Source organism: Schistocerca cancellata, chromosome 1 (assembly GCF_023864275.1).
Source record: "Schistocerca cancellata isolate TAMUIC-IGC-003103 chromosome 1, iqSchCanc2.1, whole genome shotgun sequence".
Lineage (NCBI taxonomy): Eukaryota > Metazoa > Arthropoda > Insecta > Orthoptera > Acrididae > Schistocerca > Schistocerca cancellata.
Window position 1 is genome coordinate 466404308 of NC_064626.1, and position 17703 is coordinate 466422010.

Here is a 17703-nt window from a genome sequence, read left to right on the forward strand (position 1 = left end):
CCGGTTCAGCCATCGTCATCTGCTGACGGCTGCGCCGGCGCCGTTCTGCCCATGTGGGCAATTGCTGACGGTCCGCCACATTTTAATGTCGTGTCCGGATTTTAACGCACTGCGTCTCGATCTTAACCTGCCATGTACTTTAGATGCCGTTTTAGTGGATGACCCACGAGCAGCTGCTCGTGTTCTTCGTTTTATCAATTTGACAAACCTCACTAAGGACATTTGATGATGCTGTTTTTAATCCTATGCCTGTCAGTCTGTCTTTTATCGTGTTTTCCCTTTTAGTTGTTGTTTTAAACTTGTGCCTCGCGGTGCATTCTTAACATCGTCAGGGCGCTAATGACCATTGAAGTTGTGCGCCCTAAAACCACAAAAAAATAAATAAATAAAAAATTAACCAGACTTAACGTCTGAGAAAGTAAAGAAATAATAATAATAATAATAATAATAATAATAAAAAAGAAGAAGAAGAAGAAGAAGAAGAAGGTGGGAAGGACAGGAGACAGGCCGGACCACCGAGCAAGGGCAACCATGGGCCCCCTGGATCGGAGCAGTAGACGGAGCCCTCCTTCAATGCCTCTAGCGGCCGACGAGATTAATATGCCTTACGCCACAGAGGAATAAAAGCCATGTTCACGGGTAAAACGTAAAAGCGCTAGCATACACAGTTTCTCGCCATCACAAATGTAAATGTCGTGTGACTAGGGCCTCCCGTCAGGTACACCGTTCGCCTGGTGCGCTGACCACACAGCTGCCGGAGGCGGACGCCATCGCAGATTAAAAGGATTGGCAAATATAGCAAGGTAACATTTCACCTTCATTACACATAAATTTTTGTGCATGCATTCGTAATTTCGCCTTCAGATTGAAAATGTTACGTGTATTCATTTACACTACTAAATACAGTTGATAGTTAATCAACTGTTTGTATTTAAGCAGTTTGTTCAGTTAGTGAAGTTAGTTCAATGGGCTCCAATACTTTCAGATTTTGATGTCTTCTTAAGCTACAAAACTGGCTGGTGCTTCATACACACACCTGATTGAATCTTCAAGAACTGGGAAAGTGCAAAGTGGTTGGCAGTGACAAAATCTCGAGACCTCCTTTAAAAATGTGACTCTGTGTTTCTCATAAAATACTCGATCATATCAATTACAGTTTGGTAAGGTCTATACCAAGCTTTTACGATCCATGAAATTGTAGATTTTTGTTGTCATGTATATTTGATAAGGACTTCAAACATTGAAAGATACTTTAGAGTCGGTCTCACTAGCGTCTTGTATTCCATTTACAAATGGACTGCTCTTTTCCAGAACTCCTCTAACAGGTCTTCAGTGTTCCATTTGTGTCCCCCAGTCCTACTTTCCGCTTCCCTACGGTTTCAAACATCTTCTTTCTTTACGGCTAAATATATTTAAACGATTCGGCGTGCATAAAATGTTCGCCACTAATTTTAGGATCAGGCACTATAGATTTATTGCAGTTATTACTTCACATTTATTTACATTTAAAGAGACCTATCGTTCAGCATACAAAGTGAAAGTTTAGTGAAAGTCGTTCTGTATTTCTTTACGGGTATGATATTTTCATGTAGGACAAAGCATTGCGGCGAACGATCTTACAGTGCTGTTGATTCTGATGACTCATTTACGTGTATTGCGAAAATTTTTTTCAGTCAGTTTTCTCACTTGTTTGATGCGTCAGCCACGAATTCCTCTCCTGTGCCACCCTCTTCACCTCAGAACAGCGTTTGCACCCTACATCCTCAGTTATTTGTTGGATGCATTCCAGACTCTGTCTTTACCCTCTGATGCTCCCCTTGGAGCCGCAGTGGTTGTTCCCTGATGTCTTAACACACCACCTATCATCCTGTCCCTTCTTCTTGTCAGTTATTTCCATATGCTTCTTTCTTCGCCATTTCTCCAGAGAACCTTCTCATCCCCCACCTTATGAATCTACATAACTGTCACTATTCGTCTGCAGCACCACACTTCAAAACCATCGATCCTGTTCCATTCTGGCTTTCCCACAGTCAATGATTCGCCACCATACAATACCCTGCTCCGAACGTACAGTGTCATGAATTTCTTCCTCAAATTGAGGCCTATGTTTGACAGCAGTAGACTTCTTTTGGCGAGGAATGCCTTTTTTTTGTCAGTGCTGGTATGCTTCCTATGTCATCCTTGCTTCGTTCGCTGTGGGTTATTTCGCTTCCAAGGCAGAATAGTTTTGTCAAGGTAGAAGAATTCCTTAATTTTGTGTACTTAGTGATAACCATTTTTGATGTTATACTTCTCGCTATTCTCGTTTCTGCTACTCCTCATAACTTTCGTCGGTTTATTCTCAATCCATTTTTCGTACTCTTTAGTTTGTTCCTTCCACTCAGTCGTTTCTGTAATTCTTCTTCACCTTCGTGAGGATAGCAATGTCATCAGCGAATCTTATCATTGATATAATTTGACCCTGAATTTTAATCACACTCTTGGACCATTCTTTTAGTTCCGTCAGTGCTTCTTCGATGTATAGATTGAACAGTATAGGCGAAATACTGCTTCCCTGTCTTACAATATTACTCCGTACTTGGTCTTACGATCCTACTGTTCCCTCTTAGTTCTTGTACATATTGTATATTACTCACCTTTCTCAGTAACTTACTCCTGTTTTTTCTCAGAATTTCGAACATCTTGCACCTTTCTACATTGTGGACTGCTTTTTTTCGGGTCGACAAATCCTATGAACTCGTCTCCATTTTTATTCTATCTTGTTTCCGTTATCAAGGGGAACGTCAGAACTGCCTCTCTAGTACCTTTACCTTTCCATCGTCATATAACAGAACATCAGTTTTCTTTTCTGTCCGCCGCTCGTGGTCTCGCGGTAGCGTTCTCGCTTCCCGAGCACGGGGTCCCGGGTTCGATTCCCGGCGGGGTCAAGGATTTTCACCTGCCTCGAGATGACTGGGTGTTTGTGTTGTCCTCATCATTTCATCATCATCCAGGAAAGTGGCGAAATTGGACTGAGCAAAGATTGGATAATTGTACGGGCGCTGATAACCACGCAGTTGAGCGCCCCACAAACCAGACATCCTCATCATCTCTTTTCTATTCTTCTGTATATTATTGTTGCCAGCAGCTTAGATGCATGAACTGTCAAGCTGGTTCTGTGATAGTTGAAGCACTTATGTGCTCTTGCTAGCTTCGGAGTTCAATGGACTATGTTTTTCAGAATTTCTGATGTTGTCACCATTCCTATTGTCCACACCAACTTCAGTAGTCGTTTGGTTGCCACTTCCCGCGATGATTTTAGAAATTATGTTGGAATCTCATCTATCCCTCGCGCTTATTTGATCTCAAGTCTACCAGAGCTCTTTGAATTCTGACTCTAATACTGGATCCCCTCTCTCACACATCGACTCCAATTTCTTCTTCTGTCACGTCATCAAGCCGTTTCCTCCCCCTCGTAAAGGCCTTCATTGTACTCATTACACCTAACCGCTCTCTCCTCTGCGTTCATGAGTGGAAGTGTCATTGCACTCTTAATGTGAACGACCTTTCTTTTAATGTCACAGAAAATTGTTTTGACTTTTCTATAAACTGAGTCAGTCCTTTCGACGATTATTTCTTTTTAAATTACTTCACATTTTTCGTGCAGCCATTTCGCCTTCGCTGTCCTGCACTTACTGTTTATTCCATTCGAATTTATATTGCTGTATTCTGTTTTTGCTCAAAAGTTTTAAACTTCTTTCTTACGTTGATCAACTGAAGGTTTCTTCGCAGTTACCTTTCTTCTAACAGTGCATGTCCGACATCTTTGATTGTCCTTTTTAGAAATGTTCTCGTCAACTCCTTATCGGTGTATCCACATCTTTAGCAAACTTCGGATGTGTCACATTATTCCTCAGTGCTTCAATATCCCACTTCCTTCTACACTGATTCTTCTGGACGATTCTTTTAAACTTAAGTCTATTCTTCATCATTACTAAATTGTGATCTGAGTGTATATATGCTCCTAGGTACGTCTTATGATCCAACATCAGATTTCGGAATCTTTTTGTGATCTTGATAGTTGGAATCCTTCGTATCTCTGGGCCTTCTCCAAGTACTCGTATAACTCCTCCTCTTGTGATCCTTCAATAGAGTATTGCAATTATCATCTGAAAGTTGTTGCAGAACTCAGTCTTCTTTCTCTCTCATTCTCGCGTAACTCTTCCTTCTACCGCTTCCCGTACAATCGCATTCCAGTTAACCAATATTATTAGATTTGCACTGAACATCCATACAATATCCTCCTATACTTTTCTCTACCTCTACAACTTCGTCTGCGACATCTGAAAGTACGTACATCTGAACTATCGTTGTCGACGTTGGTTTGGCATTAATTCTGATGAGCAGTACCCTATCAGTGAACTGCAGTGCCTCTGTGTCCTGCTTTCTTATTCATAACAGATCCTATTCCTGTTACACCATTTTCTGCTACTGTTGATATTACCCTACATTCATCCGACCGTAAATCCTTATATTCTTTCGATTTCACTTCGCTAACCCCGGCTATACCTAGGTTGAGTCTTTGCGTATCTTTTCAGATACCACGTTCAAATTTTTGACATTCGACGCCACGCCTCGAAGAACGTTACCCTTTCGTTGGTTATTCCATCTTTTTTTGATAGTCAGCTCGCCCTTGGTTGTCCCCTCCCAGAGACACGAATGGGGAACTAATCCGGAATCTCTCGCCAATGGAGCGATCATCAGGACAGATTTTCAGTTATAGATCATATTTCCTCTAAATACATATTGTATCTTCAGCTCAGTGGTTTCCATTGCTTTGTGCATCCTCATGTTGTTGGTCATTGCTTATTTTTCCACCTTTTTGGGGTTAGTTTCCCACCACAAGGGCAAGAGTATGCCCTGAAACACTGTCCGCTCCTCCGCCTTCTTAGATAAGGCCGTTGGGAGAACGAGGGGGGACTTCTCATACCAGAAGTCTTCGGACGTCATATTTGCTGATTTTTTATTGACAATATAAGCAGTGGCTGTGTTCGAACAAGGGTCCTAAACTTTTAGTTACTAGTGAAAGACGCTACCCCTAGGCACACGTAAATAATGAAACAATGAGTCATCAAAGCGGTACGGGAGGTAAAGTCCACGAAACCGAAACCACTGATAGGTACGTTGGTTATCGTCGATTACAGCGAAGCCACATGTAAGTTCAGAGTTAGTAATAGGTTGGTAAGTCGAGAACCTGCAGCTTAAGTGTTATCCGACGGGTGCTGGGACAAGAACTTAGCAAGGCGCATGTGATGGTATTAAGAAACTGATGAGATACTTAATGATTCAGTAGCCTGTGGAAGCCAAAGAGGAATGAAGCACAGTTACGCCACAGTGTCCAGGAAAGTGTTATATTTGCGGACAAGCAGTGGCTGGATGCGATTGCCATAAATCTGAAGCGAAATGGGACAGACGCGAATGCTACTGCCGTGGACGAGCTTCGCTTGGAATAGGAGCTACATGCAAAGTCATCTTAGCTGAATCAAGTCTAATGAATTTCTTCAGTACTTAGGTACTAATCCTGGAGAATACGTTGTCATTTTTCCGTTCTTAGGAAGTACCAGCAAAGGATATTCATCCACGCCTCTTACGAAATGTGACGCAGCACACAATCATAAAATGCTGCAATTTCTTCTCCCGAAAACAAATTCTGCTTTTGGATTTCTTGTTTGGCGAGCTGGGACAACACCTGAATCTGATAAATCTGCTGAAAGTTGTCAACTGTCAGTTGTGTGAGTTGGCTCATTCTAACGTTGCAGAAGTAACTTCTGTTTCGCGTTGCGCTTTGCAACGTCGTAAAGAAAAAGAGTTGAAGAAAGCAATGTGTCTCACACATGAGCGAACAATCCCCGCTAGTGAAGTAACCGAAGGAAGGGATGGGAAATCGTCGACCGTAAGGAATCGGCGATCATTTTCTTCACTTACACTTCCTGTGGAAGGACCAGGCTCAGATCATGTTAGGTTTCCTAATAATAAAGACAAGTTTCTTTTTATGTTATTAAGTCTCGTTATTAGTCGCTGAGCCGCATGTTACGTCAGTATCCTCCGTTGAAGGTTTCATCATGGATCGGTGAACACACATTGCTGTTTGTGAAAACTGCAAGGCCAGGGAGACGACCTAAAACTGCAAAGAAATTTATTCCATCTGTTAGGAACATGACTACACAGAAATGATCGAATTTGGAGAATTATATACATGCACTTCGACCGTGAGAATTAAGTAATGACCGAGCGAGGTGGCGCAGTAGCTAGCACACTGGACTCGCATTCGGGAGGACGACGGTTCAATCCCGCGTCCGACCATCCTGATTTAAGTTTTCCGTGATTTCCCTAAATCGCTCCAGGCAACTGCCGGGATGGTTCCTTTGAAAGGGCACGGCCGACTTCCTTTCCCGTCCTTTCCTAATCCGATAAGACCGATGACCTTGCTGTTTGGTCTCTTCCCTGAAACAACCCAACCCAACCAAACAGCACCCCAGACCCCGTTACCGACGGTCAACGAATTAAGCAGAATGTACATCCCAGGATTGTCGTCGAGTATTGTTTAAAGACGAAATTCGGATCTTCTTGTACCCTGATAACCGCAGACAATATGACGTCGCTATCTGGTCTCCTCCCCCCCCCCCCCCATCCAACAACGCAACCAATTAAGTACGGAGTGAAGCCTCCACATACTGCATTGAAGCCTTATAGGTAACCCGACGTGAAATCAAAATAGGGTATGGGTATGCTGCTCTGCAGCACATTGCTGTTCTGTGGGTGCGTTCACAAGTTTGCAGTGGGACCAGAACGAACAAGTTGCTGACAGACCATATCTCACACACGTTTGATGAGTAACACGTCTGGCGAATGTGGAAGTCAGGGTAGCTGTACTACCTGTCATTCTTCGACGATGTTTCGCACATTTCTCGCCACATTTGGCAGGACATTGCACTGCTGAAGTATGGCCTGAAGAGGGGCAGCACCTCTGGTTCTAATCGTCCTTGACGTTGCGGTTGGTGGTCAGCTTTTCCTTAATATGTATGACGCGAGATCATAATTAGACCCAGTTTTCAGAGGCCAACAGTTCCTCCTCGTTCGACCTCACTCGCATGCTGATATTGCGCCCTTTGACGTCGCCGTGGATTACTGATACTTGTTTGCGCGTTTCTACTTCGTTTGACGGCTCTGCACCAAATGAGCTTTGTCTGACACTGGCCCGTAGAGTCATAAAAAAGAGGTCGCTGCTGTGCCTACACGGACGCAATCTCCCTGCAGTCGTAATCACTTATTGTGACTCCTCCATTCCACGTGTCTTCCGATTTTGGAGTAATTCACAGCATTCCTTATGGCTACTGCCAGTTTTTCGAAGTGTAATCACAGGCGTTGGAAAAAATATGCAAGAACTGTGAGAGATGAAGGCTTCAATTTACATGCGGGTGCTAGGTTGCACTGTTGTATTTGACCACGAACGGCGCCTGTGCAGTGCCCTCAATAAGCTGTGTCAGTCGTAGTCAGTGTAGCTGTGAGTGCATTACTGTATGTCGGAGCTTAGTGAATTCGGAGGTGGGCGAATTCTGGGTGCTCGTATGGGTGAATGCATGCGTAACCAAGGTAGCAGAAGTGTTTGGCATTTTAAGAGGTACCGTATCGAAAATTTATACTGCGGCATATAGACAAAGCGAAAAAACATCAACCCCTTTGTTACAACGCAGACGGAAGTGTGCCATCAGTGACGGTGCCAGACGGTCATTGATGAGGCTTATGACGAAACATGAGGGAACGACAGCTCCATTAGTCATTGGAGAACTGAATGTCGCCCTCACGAACCCTGTCGGCCACAAAACAACACAAAGGAAGCTCCGTAAGCTGGGAATTACAGGCTGACCGGAATTCCAAAACTACATCAATGATGCAAATGCCTGCAACAGGAAAACGTGGCGCCGAAGCCATGAAACCTGGACTATGAAGCTTTGGACGGTCTCTTAAACTGACGTACGCCCAGGAGAGCGGTGCGCTGAGCACATGCCCCTCCGTATCCGCATCTAGTGACGTCTGTGCGCTGAGGACGACACGGCGACCGATCAGTACCGTAGGGCCCTCATGGGCTGTTCGGGCGGAGTTCAGTGTAGTTATTTTGTGAAACAATTGAAGAAAGTCATTTTGTCGTCAGATGAGTCTTTTCACACTGTTTCCAACGCCGGGCCGAGTTTACGTCGCAAGAGTGAAACATCGCGGAGGTTCGTTGGTGATTTGGGGAACCATACCGCGATATTCGCTGGCTCTCGTGGTTACTCTGCAAGCTCACGTTACTGGCATGGATTATGTTATTATTTCGGCTGATGAGAACCATCCCAAGGTGCAAAGTATGCTCCCCAATTGTGATCTGTGTTCGAAGACGACAGGGCCTGTTCACACAGTTCAGGATTCGTTTTATGAGCGCGAGGATGAACTGTCGCATGTCCCCTGTTCTTCACAGTCACCAGATCGCAATATTATTGAGCCTTTGTGGTCTGGTTTGGAGAGAAGGGTGCGTGATCGCTATCCATCCCCACCATCATTGCTGAACTTGTCACTGTTTTCCAGGAGGCATAGTGTAAGATTTCCTTGAAAACCATACAGACGAAATAATATTATCTTGGAACTCTTCCATTTGGTACGTGTTTGCATAGGAAAACAGTAATGTCACAAATTGAGTCCGCCTTGATGCAAAACACCTTGTTATTCGTTTATTTCTTTATTATTCCAAAATAGTTTCGGCGACAAATATCACCATCATCAGTGGTTTTTTTAAAATGTAAAAATGCAGAAAATGGTATGGTTGTACAAACACAGTAAAACATTATTACATTTTTTTTGTAAAGATCTAATAATGTTTTACTGCGTTTGTACAACCATACCATTTTCTGCATGTTTTAGATTAAAAAAAGAAGAAAAAACACTGATGATGGTGATATTTGTCGCCGAAACTAGTTTGGGATAATAAAGAAATAAACGAATAACAAGGTGTTTTGCGTCAAGGCGGACCCAATTTGTGATATTACTGTCATACAGGCGCGTCTTACGAACGCCAGCGTGTTTCGTACACTGTATTAGGCTTGGTGATGTGTTGAGCGACAGCAAGCCACAGCAAGGGACCCTTGGGTTACGTTACGTGTCAGTCTGTTACCAGAGCCGTCATTTCGCTTTATTTGGTGGCTCCGCCAATTCACAACGGAATACTCGGCTTAGAATCTGACCTAGACATCGGGCTACGCCACAGATCAGTGGCCACAACCAAGATTTCTCGTTCGTAGGTCTCCTGCCAGACTCTGGCGTAGCCCACTGTCGGGGCCCCGCCTCTGTGGTTCGGTGCCGTGGGAGCTGAGCTGGCCGTTCGGCAGTGGCGCCGGGTGGGAGGAGGTGCGGAGCAGCGTGGGCCGGCGGCGCCGCGAATTTGTGGGCCGGGGTCGCCCACGGGCGCAGCTCTGCCCAAACCTGTTCCCTGCACGGAGTTCCTGCTGCAGGTTCCCACTGGTGGCGCGCGGGGCCTCTGCTGCACTCGCACTCGGCCAACTTCAGTGGCAGACGTTACAGGAGAGGCGTTCCCCGTCACTGTGCGATTAACTGCAAATGTTCCGAGAGCCTACATTACCGGAACAGCCAACCAATACATTGCTGAATGAGAATTTCACTCTGCAGCGGAGTGTGCGCTGATATGAAACTTGCTGGCAGATTAAAACTGTGTGCCGGACCGAGAGTCGAACTCGGGACCTTTGCCTTTCGCCTTCCAAACTTGGCAGAAACAAAGCTGTGAATAGTTCAAATGGCTCTGAGCACTGTGGGACTTCACTTCTGAGGTCATCAGTCCCCTAGAACTACTTAAACCTAACTAACCTAAGGACATCACACACAGCCATGCCCGAGGCAGAATTCGAACCGCGACCGTAGCGGTCGCAGACTGTAGCGCCTAGAACCCCGGCCGGCTAAAACTGTGAGGACGGCGCGTGAGTCGTGCTTGGGTAGCTCAGATGGTAGAGCACTTGCCTGCGAAATGCAAAGGTCCCGAGTTCGAGTCTCGGATCGACACAGTTATAATCTGCCAGGAAGTTTCAATATATTGCTTCCTCCTACGCATAGGTCACGAAATAACTATGAAGTAAAATTAGAGAGCTTATATATATATATATATATATATATATATATATATATAATACAGACGTGTAACCCCTCCACTTGCTTGGGGACCATCATAGAAAGTTCCACTGTCACCTCTGGGAAAGGGTTAGTATTTCTATCGCGGTGACGGGATGCGGAACTGTGATAACCCATTAATACGGTCTAGCGTAGGAAATAGTACACAGAAAGTAATTAAGAATAGTGGGTTTAGTGCAGAGGGAAAAATCCTCTGCTACTAGAGTTTCCAGGTGTCCAACATCAGCCAAACGTGTCCGGCCAAATATATACACCTGTGACCTGTCCGGCCTTTTTTAGGCTTTTGATCTATGAAATGGAGAACGCACAACTAAGCCCAGTTCCAAGCTATCGACGCAGAGAAATAAGTACTAGGGGGGGGGGGGATAAGGATATTTATCATAAGGACAAATACGTTCTATTCTTATGTCTGTATCCAATGTTTTTCTTCATAGGCCTTGGCGGTACGTGCTTAACACACACTGACACAACCATACTACGCGCAGAGCAAACGGGGCGACGTGTAAGGAGCGATCAGAAAGCTTCTGGTCCGCCGCTCGTGGTCTCGCGGTAGCGTTCTCGCTTCCCGAGCACGGAGTCCCGGGTTCGATTCCGGGCGGGGTCAGGGATTTTCAGCTGCCTCGAGATGACTGGGTGTTTGTGTTGTCCTCATCATTTCATCATCATCCCGGAAAGTGGCGAAATTGGACTGAGCAAAGATTGGGTAATTGTACGGGCGCTGATAACCACGCAGTTGAGCGCCCCACAAACCAAACATCATCATCAGAAAGCTTCTGTTCGGAGGCCGTACAGTCCACAACCGTTGTGCCAGTCAGGCAAGATCCCCGTGAGCACCGAAGTAGTCATCCCAGAGACGCACGGGGTTGAAGATAGCTATTTGGTAAAACGCCGTGTCCTTCTGCGTGAAGAAGTCCGTATCTGCCTGCTGCACATCTTCGTCTGACAGGAATCGTCGACTCTTCAGGGGCTCTTCTAAGGGATCAGAGGCGTGATAATTGCATGGGGGCGAGGTCAGGACTATAGGGCCTGTCCTCCCGTATCTCCCACTTGAATTTGCTTAATTTCAGCATTACGACATTCGTGTCTTGTGCCGATTCGTGACAGCCGATGCTACCTCGCGACGCCCCGTTACGCTTGCGCGTCGCTCCTACCCGTGTTGACACGGAAGACCGAACGAGGCTTAAAGAGACGTCTGCTCAATTAAGACGACTCAGCACATAGCTGCTACTGTAATTTCTAAATTACAAGGATGTTTCCTCGTTTGTTTTTATATTTAGTTCAACTACGTTGGATGGTTGTAGCGCTACTGGTGGACTTGTGCTGCCGGCAGTGACATTTAATGCATGGGTGTAAGGGTATGTTAGTAGTGGGGTAGTGGGTGGGTTGCCATTATTGGACGATTGGGATTTCTCCTGGGCCAGCTTCAGCGTCCTCGTTGTTTTGCAAGATACTAACGTCTTCATCAGAGTGGTTAATTTGGTCATAAAAGTGGCCACTCAGTTTAGAATGAGGTGCGGGTTTGGTTTAGCGTCTGTGTGTTCAGCTCCGTTTGTCACAACCAGTGGGGCTAGGCTGCATGAGCGCAGCTGGCAATGCCAGTCAGAGTCACTGAATCGCGTTGTCCGTGTACTTAGCTTATGGGCAATGTTTCGGCCGTTCGGTGTGGCCGAGCGATTCTAGGCGCCTCAGTCTGGAACCGCACGACCGCTACGGTCGCAGGTTCGAATCCTGCCTCGGGAATGGATGCGTGTGATGTCCTTAGGTTAGTTAGGTTTAACTAGTTCTAAGTTCTAGGGGACTGATGGCCTCAGATGTTAAGTCCCATAGTGCTCAGAGCCATTTGAACCATTTTTTGCAATGTTTCGCCGTCGTCAGTGGGTCCATTTATTTTCTGTCAGATATCAGGTAAAGAGATTTTGCGTGATACAGTCGTGAGATGATGCTATTTACATTCATTATATTATTAACAGAGTATATTTACCGAAATGTTAGGCATAAAACGAAAGTATTGCTTTTTTATTTCATCGCTTTGCTAATGTTAGTTTGTATAACTACAATTATTTTATGTTCTGATGGCAACACTGATTTATTATTTTCTTTCTTTAACTGTCATTTGTTAGGTTAAAGTAATAGTTTTCGAAAATGTTGTTGGGATCTGATATTTGTGAATGAACTTCGTCTATTTGGAGGCTGCGTGTAATTTATATCAACAAGTAAGTAGACACAAAGCTCCTAAGCATGAATTCATTCAAAGTCCCACAAGGACATGTTTAGACACCTGCTTTGACATTGTGTTCCCGTTTTAGTGAAGTGCTACGTCGTGTTGTACGAATGACTAAAGACTCGTGTCTTGTTATACACACGGCATATCTAAACATGGTTGACACGGGGATAGCTTCCACTTAAAATAATTATGCTTTGACAAACTTCACACTGAGGTAGGAAGAGCTATATTTTAAAAAACATAGTTTATATAAAATATTTTGAGAACACAATGCATCCTAGAGTTTAACTGGTCTTTACGAAATTTATATTGTTACAGATATGACGCGAAAATGATAGTTGGACAAATTTACGATCGTGGTGAATAAACACATTTAAAAACAATCCTTCCTAAAAAAATATTGCAGGACGGTGAACATAACTAAACAGAAAATAAAGCATTTGACACAGTCCCATACTCTCATTTACAAAAAAATAGCTCACTGAATACCTCACAAGATTTGCTATTGGATTCAAGACTTCCTTGCAATCAGAACTCAGTACATCGCTCTTAATGGAAAAAAAATCGAGAGATGTAAAGAAAGTTTCAGGAGTGGTCCAAGGAAATTTGATAGATGGTTATTGCTTAAGATATATACAGTGTGTCTCAAAATTACACTGACAACGTTCGATGCGATGCAGAAAATGAGGATAGGAACTGGTGCCCAGGAACATCATCCAACGATGCAACAGAACATCGAAGTTACAGGCGTTGGTACTACTATATATATGTATATTTGATTTATTGGTGTGTTTATACAGGGTGATTCCGAGATTATGTTACAAACTTTCAGGGTTGAAGGAGGAGGATAAATGTATTGTTAGAATACGCTTTGACTGTCACCCATGAGGAGTGGAATGAAATGTCAGGGTGACAGTAGATTTTCTGTATTAACTTCTTTATTCTGGCCGTCTGCCTTAGTAAATGAGGAACAGTTTGGTGGAGACGTCCAGTCGCCTCTCATGCAAAACGATAGACTTCTGGCATTGCTGACAGATTTGCACCAAGCGTGACGTCACTCAAGTGCTGATGTCAGCGATGTCTCTGGCAGCGACTTCGATGACAGTGCAGATGCAGCTGGCGATACTGCGGAGGAGACTGTGAACGCCCTGTTAGTTTAGGGCTTAAGGCACGTACTCGAAACACTTCCATAGTGGAAAGTGAGGAAAGGCTTCCATCCTTCTGCTAGTGTATTGAGCATCGGCGGTTACTATACCGTGTTAAGCTGGCTCCCAATCTGACATACTTTTTGACTGAATACAGTCTATATGCTACACTATTAATAACAGTTACGAGGGCCTAATCTGGAAACGAACAATTCGAAAGCTATAAGTGAAAATTGTTCTGATACCTCGTCTAATACATGTAAATGTACTATTGTTGTTAAGATTGTATGATAGGTAATTTTAGGAGGCGGTAGTATGGACCAAAATGAGAAAAAAAATCTATTTAACAGGAAGACGAAAATGCATACCCAAGGAGCTATGAACACTTGTTCAATAGAGGACATGTGTTTCACTGCAGGGAAGATGAATAAGTGCTCATAGCTTCTCATGTATACATTTCAGAGCCCATGCTTACTTTTTCTCCTTGTTTTGGTCCACGCTACCACCTCTGGAAGTTGTCTACCCCACAGTCTTAGCAAAAACAGTACCGTTACATGTATTTCACTGTCAGAAGTATCAGAACGATTTTCGATTATAACGTTCGACTCGTTCATTTCCAGAGCAAGGTTCCTTAACTGAGATTGATACATGTATACTTCTCCATCATCATTGAATGTTTGTAACATCCCCACGAAATCACCCTGTGAAGACATTAACATATTGCGCATACACATGATAAGAAATTCACAACAGTAGCTATCGCAATATGTCTGGGACTGACCATCTGGAGCGACCTTAAGTGGAATGACACATGAAACAAATAAAACTAAAAGCACATACCAGTCTTAAATTCAGAGGAATAATGCTAAGGAAATGTAGTTTATCCATGAAAGAATAGGCTTACAACACACTTGTTAGATAGATCGTTGAGTATTGATCAAAATGGCTCTAAGCACTACGGGACTACATCTGAAATCATTAGTCCCTCAGACTTAGAACTACTTAAACCTAACTAACCTAAGGACATCACACACATCCATACCCGAGGCAGGACTCGAACCTGCGACCGTAGCAGCAGCGCGTCTCCGGACTGAAGCGCCTAGAACCGCTCGGCAACAGAGGCCGGCTGAGTACTGTTCATCGGCCTGGGATGTTTGCCAGAGTGGGTAAATAGCAGCTACACGAAATTCAGCCAAGAGCAGAAACTTTCGTGACGGGGTCGCTTAGTAAGTACGAGAGTGTTATGGAGGCGCTAGAAGAGAGGCGTGGTTCATGACATAGAGGTTTGTTGTTGAAATTCCGAGAGAGTACGTTCCGGGAAGAGTCAGACCACATACGTCTTGCGAAGTTACCACAACAAGAAATCCAAAAAATAAGAGCTAATGTCGTGGTTTACCGACAGTATTCTTCCCACATGCCATTCGCGAATGGAACAGTGAAAGGGTGGGGGGGGGGGGGGCGGAAATCAATAAGTGGTACCTGAGCCACATACCTTCAGATGGCTTGCGGAATGGAGATGTGGATACATGTTCGTCTGTTTGGGGGAGGGGGCGGGGGAGCTATAGTGGAGTGGAGTAATAAGTGTTGACGCCACTTGAGTTAGGCCGACAGGCCGCTACTTTGAGACCAGAGATCGCAGCGAGAGACGTCTACTTCGTCTGTGGCCATCGCATTTCGTGCAGTGGCAATACAGGAGTAGACGAAAAACACGTGAACGGGATGGCGGAGGAGGAGGAGAGAAAAAAGAACACGCGGCGGCGAGGAACGAAGGGTTGCTAATTACGGGACAAACTCGGAACGCGGCGGCGATAAAGCGGTCGATTTATCCCGGCACCAGAAGGCGTAGGTTTATTTCTCTCCCACTGGTCGCTAAAACAGCGCGCGCTGCAGTTCGTCCGGCGGCGAGCACGCCCGTTAACCGAGTCCCTTTGCGTGCTGGCGCGTCTTTCTTTTTCTCTCGCCGCTTCTTTACTTTTTTTTCGGACTCGCCGCCGGCCGGGGGAATCTGTTAGCGGCTGCCGATGGGACGATAGCAGCAGCGGCGCGGAGGTCAGCTTAGCGCAGCGCTGCAGCAAGACTGGCCAGCGCCGTGCAGAGGCGGCGGCGGGGTCGGTAATGAGGCCGCAGGAACCGCCACTGGCAGGCACAAAGGCCGCCAGCGCCGGCTGACCGACTGCGGCGAGCGGGGGCGGGGGCGAGACGCCGCGTCGCACCGCCCACTGCCCACACTCCGTCTCTCTAACGGCAAATCCTCTTCTCTCGATCTTCCGTAAGGACTCGGCCCTGCGGGCTGTTCCTACTTGGTAGCTCCGTTGATAGATTTGCTTCTCGGCTGTCCCTGCCGGTTTTTCAATTTATCTTGACCCCCAAAATAATGTTATGTCCAGAACCAAAATTAAAAAAAAAAATTAATTAACTTTTGTTTAACTTCCATGGGAACATGAACCAGTACCACTGCCTTTCTTTCAAGTTTGCCGGCCTGGGTGGCCGAGCGGTTCTAGGCGCTACAGTCTGGAACCGCGTGACCGCTACGGCCGCAGGTTCGAATCCTGCCTCGGGCATGGATGTGTGTGATGTCAAAAATGTTTCAAATGGCTCTGAGCACTATGGGACTTAACTTCTAAGGTCACCAGTCCCCTAGAACTTAGAACTACTTAAACCTGACTAACCTAACGACATCACACACATCCATGCCCGAGGCAGGATTCGAACCTGCGACCATAGCAGTCGCGCGGTTCCAGACTGTAGCGCCTAGAACCGCTCGGCCACCCCGGCCGGCCCTGTGTGATGTCCTTAGGTTCGTTAGGTTTAAGTAGTTCTAAGTTCTAGGGGACTGATGACCTCAGATGTTAAGTCCCATAGTGCTCAGAGCCATTCGAACCATTTTTTTTTTCCTTGTAAGTTTGTTCTTTCAAAAGATGTGAACAGCAGTATCGTGCCTTAGCGATAAGCACTTACGTTTAGGAAGAGAAAGATTAGTCTCTGTTCCGGTTGCCAGGTGTCCGGCTTTATCTGGACATGTCCAGCCAAATATATATGTATATGAACCTGTCCGGCATGTTCTGCTTTCGTTATGCTTTTTTGCGCTGTGGAAGGGAACGCACAACAAAGGCCCGTGGCACTCTAATTATGTAAGCACAAAGAATAAATATAAGAAGGAATAAGAGGAAATACCATAAAGAAATGTGCGGAGTGCGGCATGATGACATTCGTTGTAGAGGGACCTGACGGGTCAAATTATCGGTATAATTTTTAAACAGGCTTCCACGAAATAGGTGGCTTTTGTCTTCAATTCTCTGTCAGTTCATGTAAATACATCAACAATATTTTGGAATATAATAGTTTAATACAATAACTTCCTATAGTACAACGATTGAGATTTGTGCACTACCTTATTATATAAATAAACATAAATCCCGCTGAAAACAAGAACGATTTTGGTTGGTTACAAAAAAATCATTACAAAGCAAAGCTGGCCCTCTCCTAATTGTACATCTTGAAAACAAAAACACTGCAAATCTTTATCTCATGATGATTATCGGTCATTTTTATTTCCTCCCCACACGCTGATGAGTTCTTCCACTCTGGAGGCATGCTATGGATAAGACCATCAAGTTTATCTTGGAGTGTGAGGTCCTAATCCTCAATGGCAGCTTCAGTGAGGTCTTGAAGATTGTTAGGTGGATTCGGACGCTGTGCAATGGCCATCTTCAGTAGACCCCTTCCATGGTTAGTTGCATTCATGTCTCCGGACTATGCTGGCTAATGCATCTTTCAAGATACCAAGACACTGCTAGAGTACGGTGCGGTGTCGCACTGTCGTCGACTAGTATGTAGTTGTCACTGGCTTCACGATTGTAAGACCTTAAAACCGTCTATAGGACCTCTTTGAGGTATTGAGGACCAGTCAAATTGCCGTAGATGGGAATTAGATGGATCCGCTGTCCCATAATTATTGGCGCCCAGAACATTACACTTACACCTGCATACGGATGGACCTCCTGTACGTATCGGCGTTCCTGATGTCGTCTGGCGCTTCTCCAAACGATAACAGGTCTAGTGTCAGGTCGCAAACCAATCTTGGTCTCCTCAGCAAACATGACTTTACTCTTCTGCAATGGT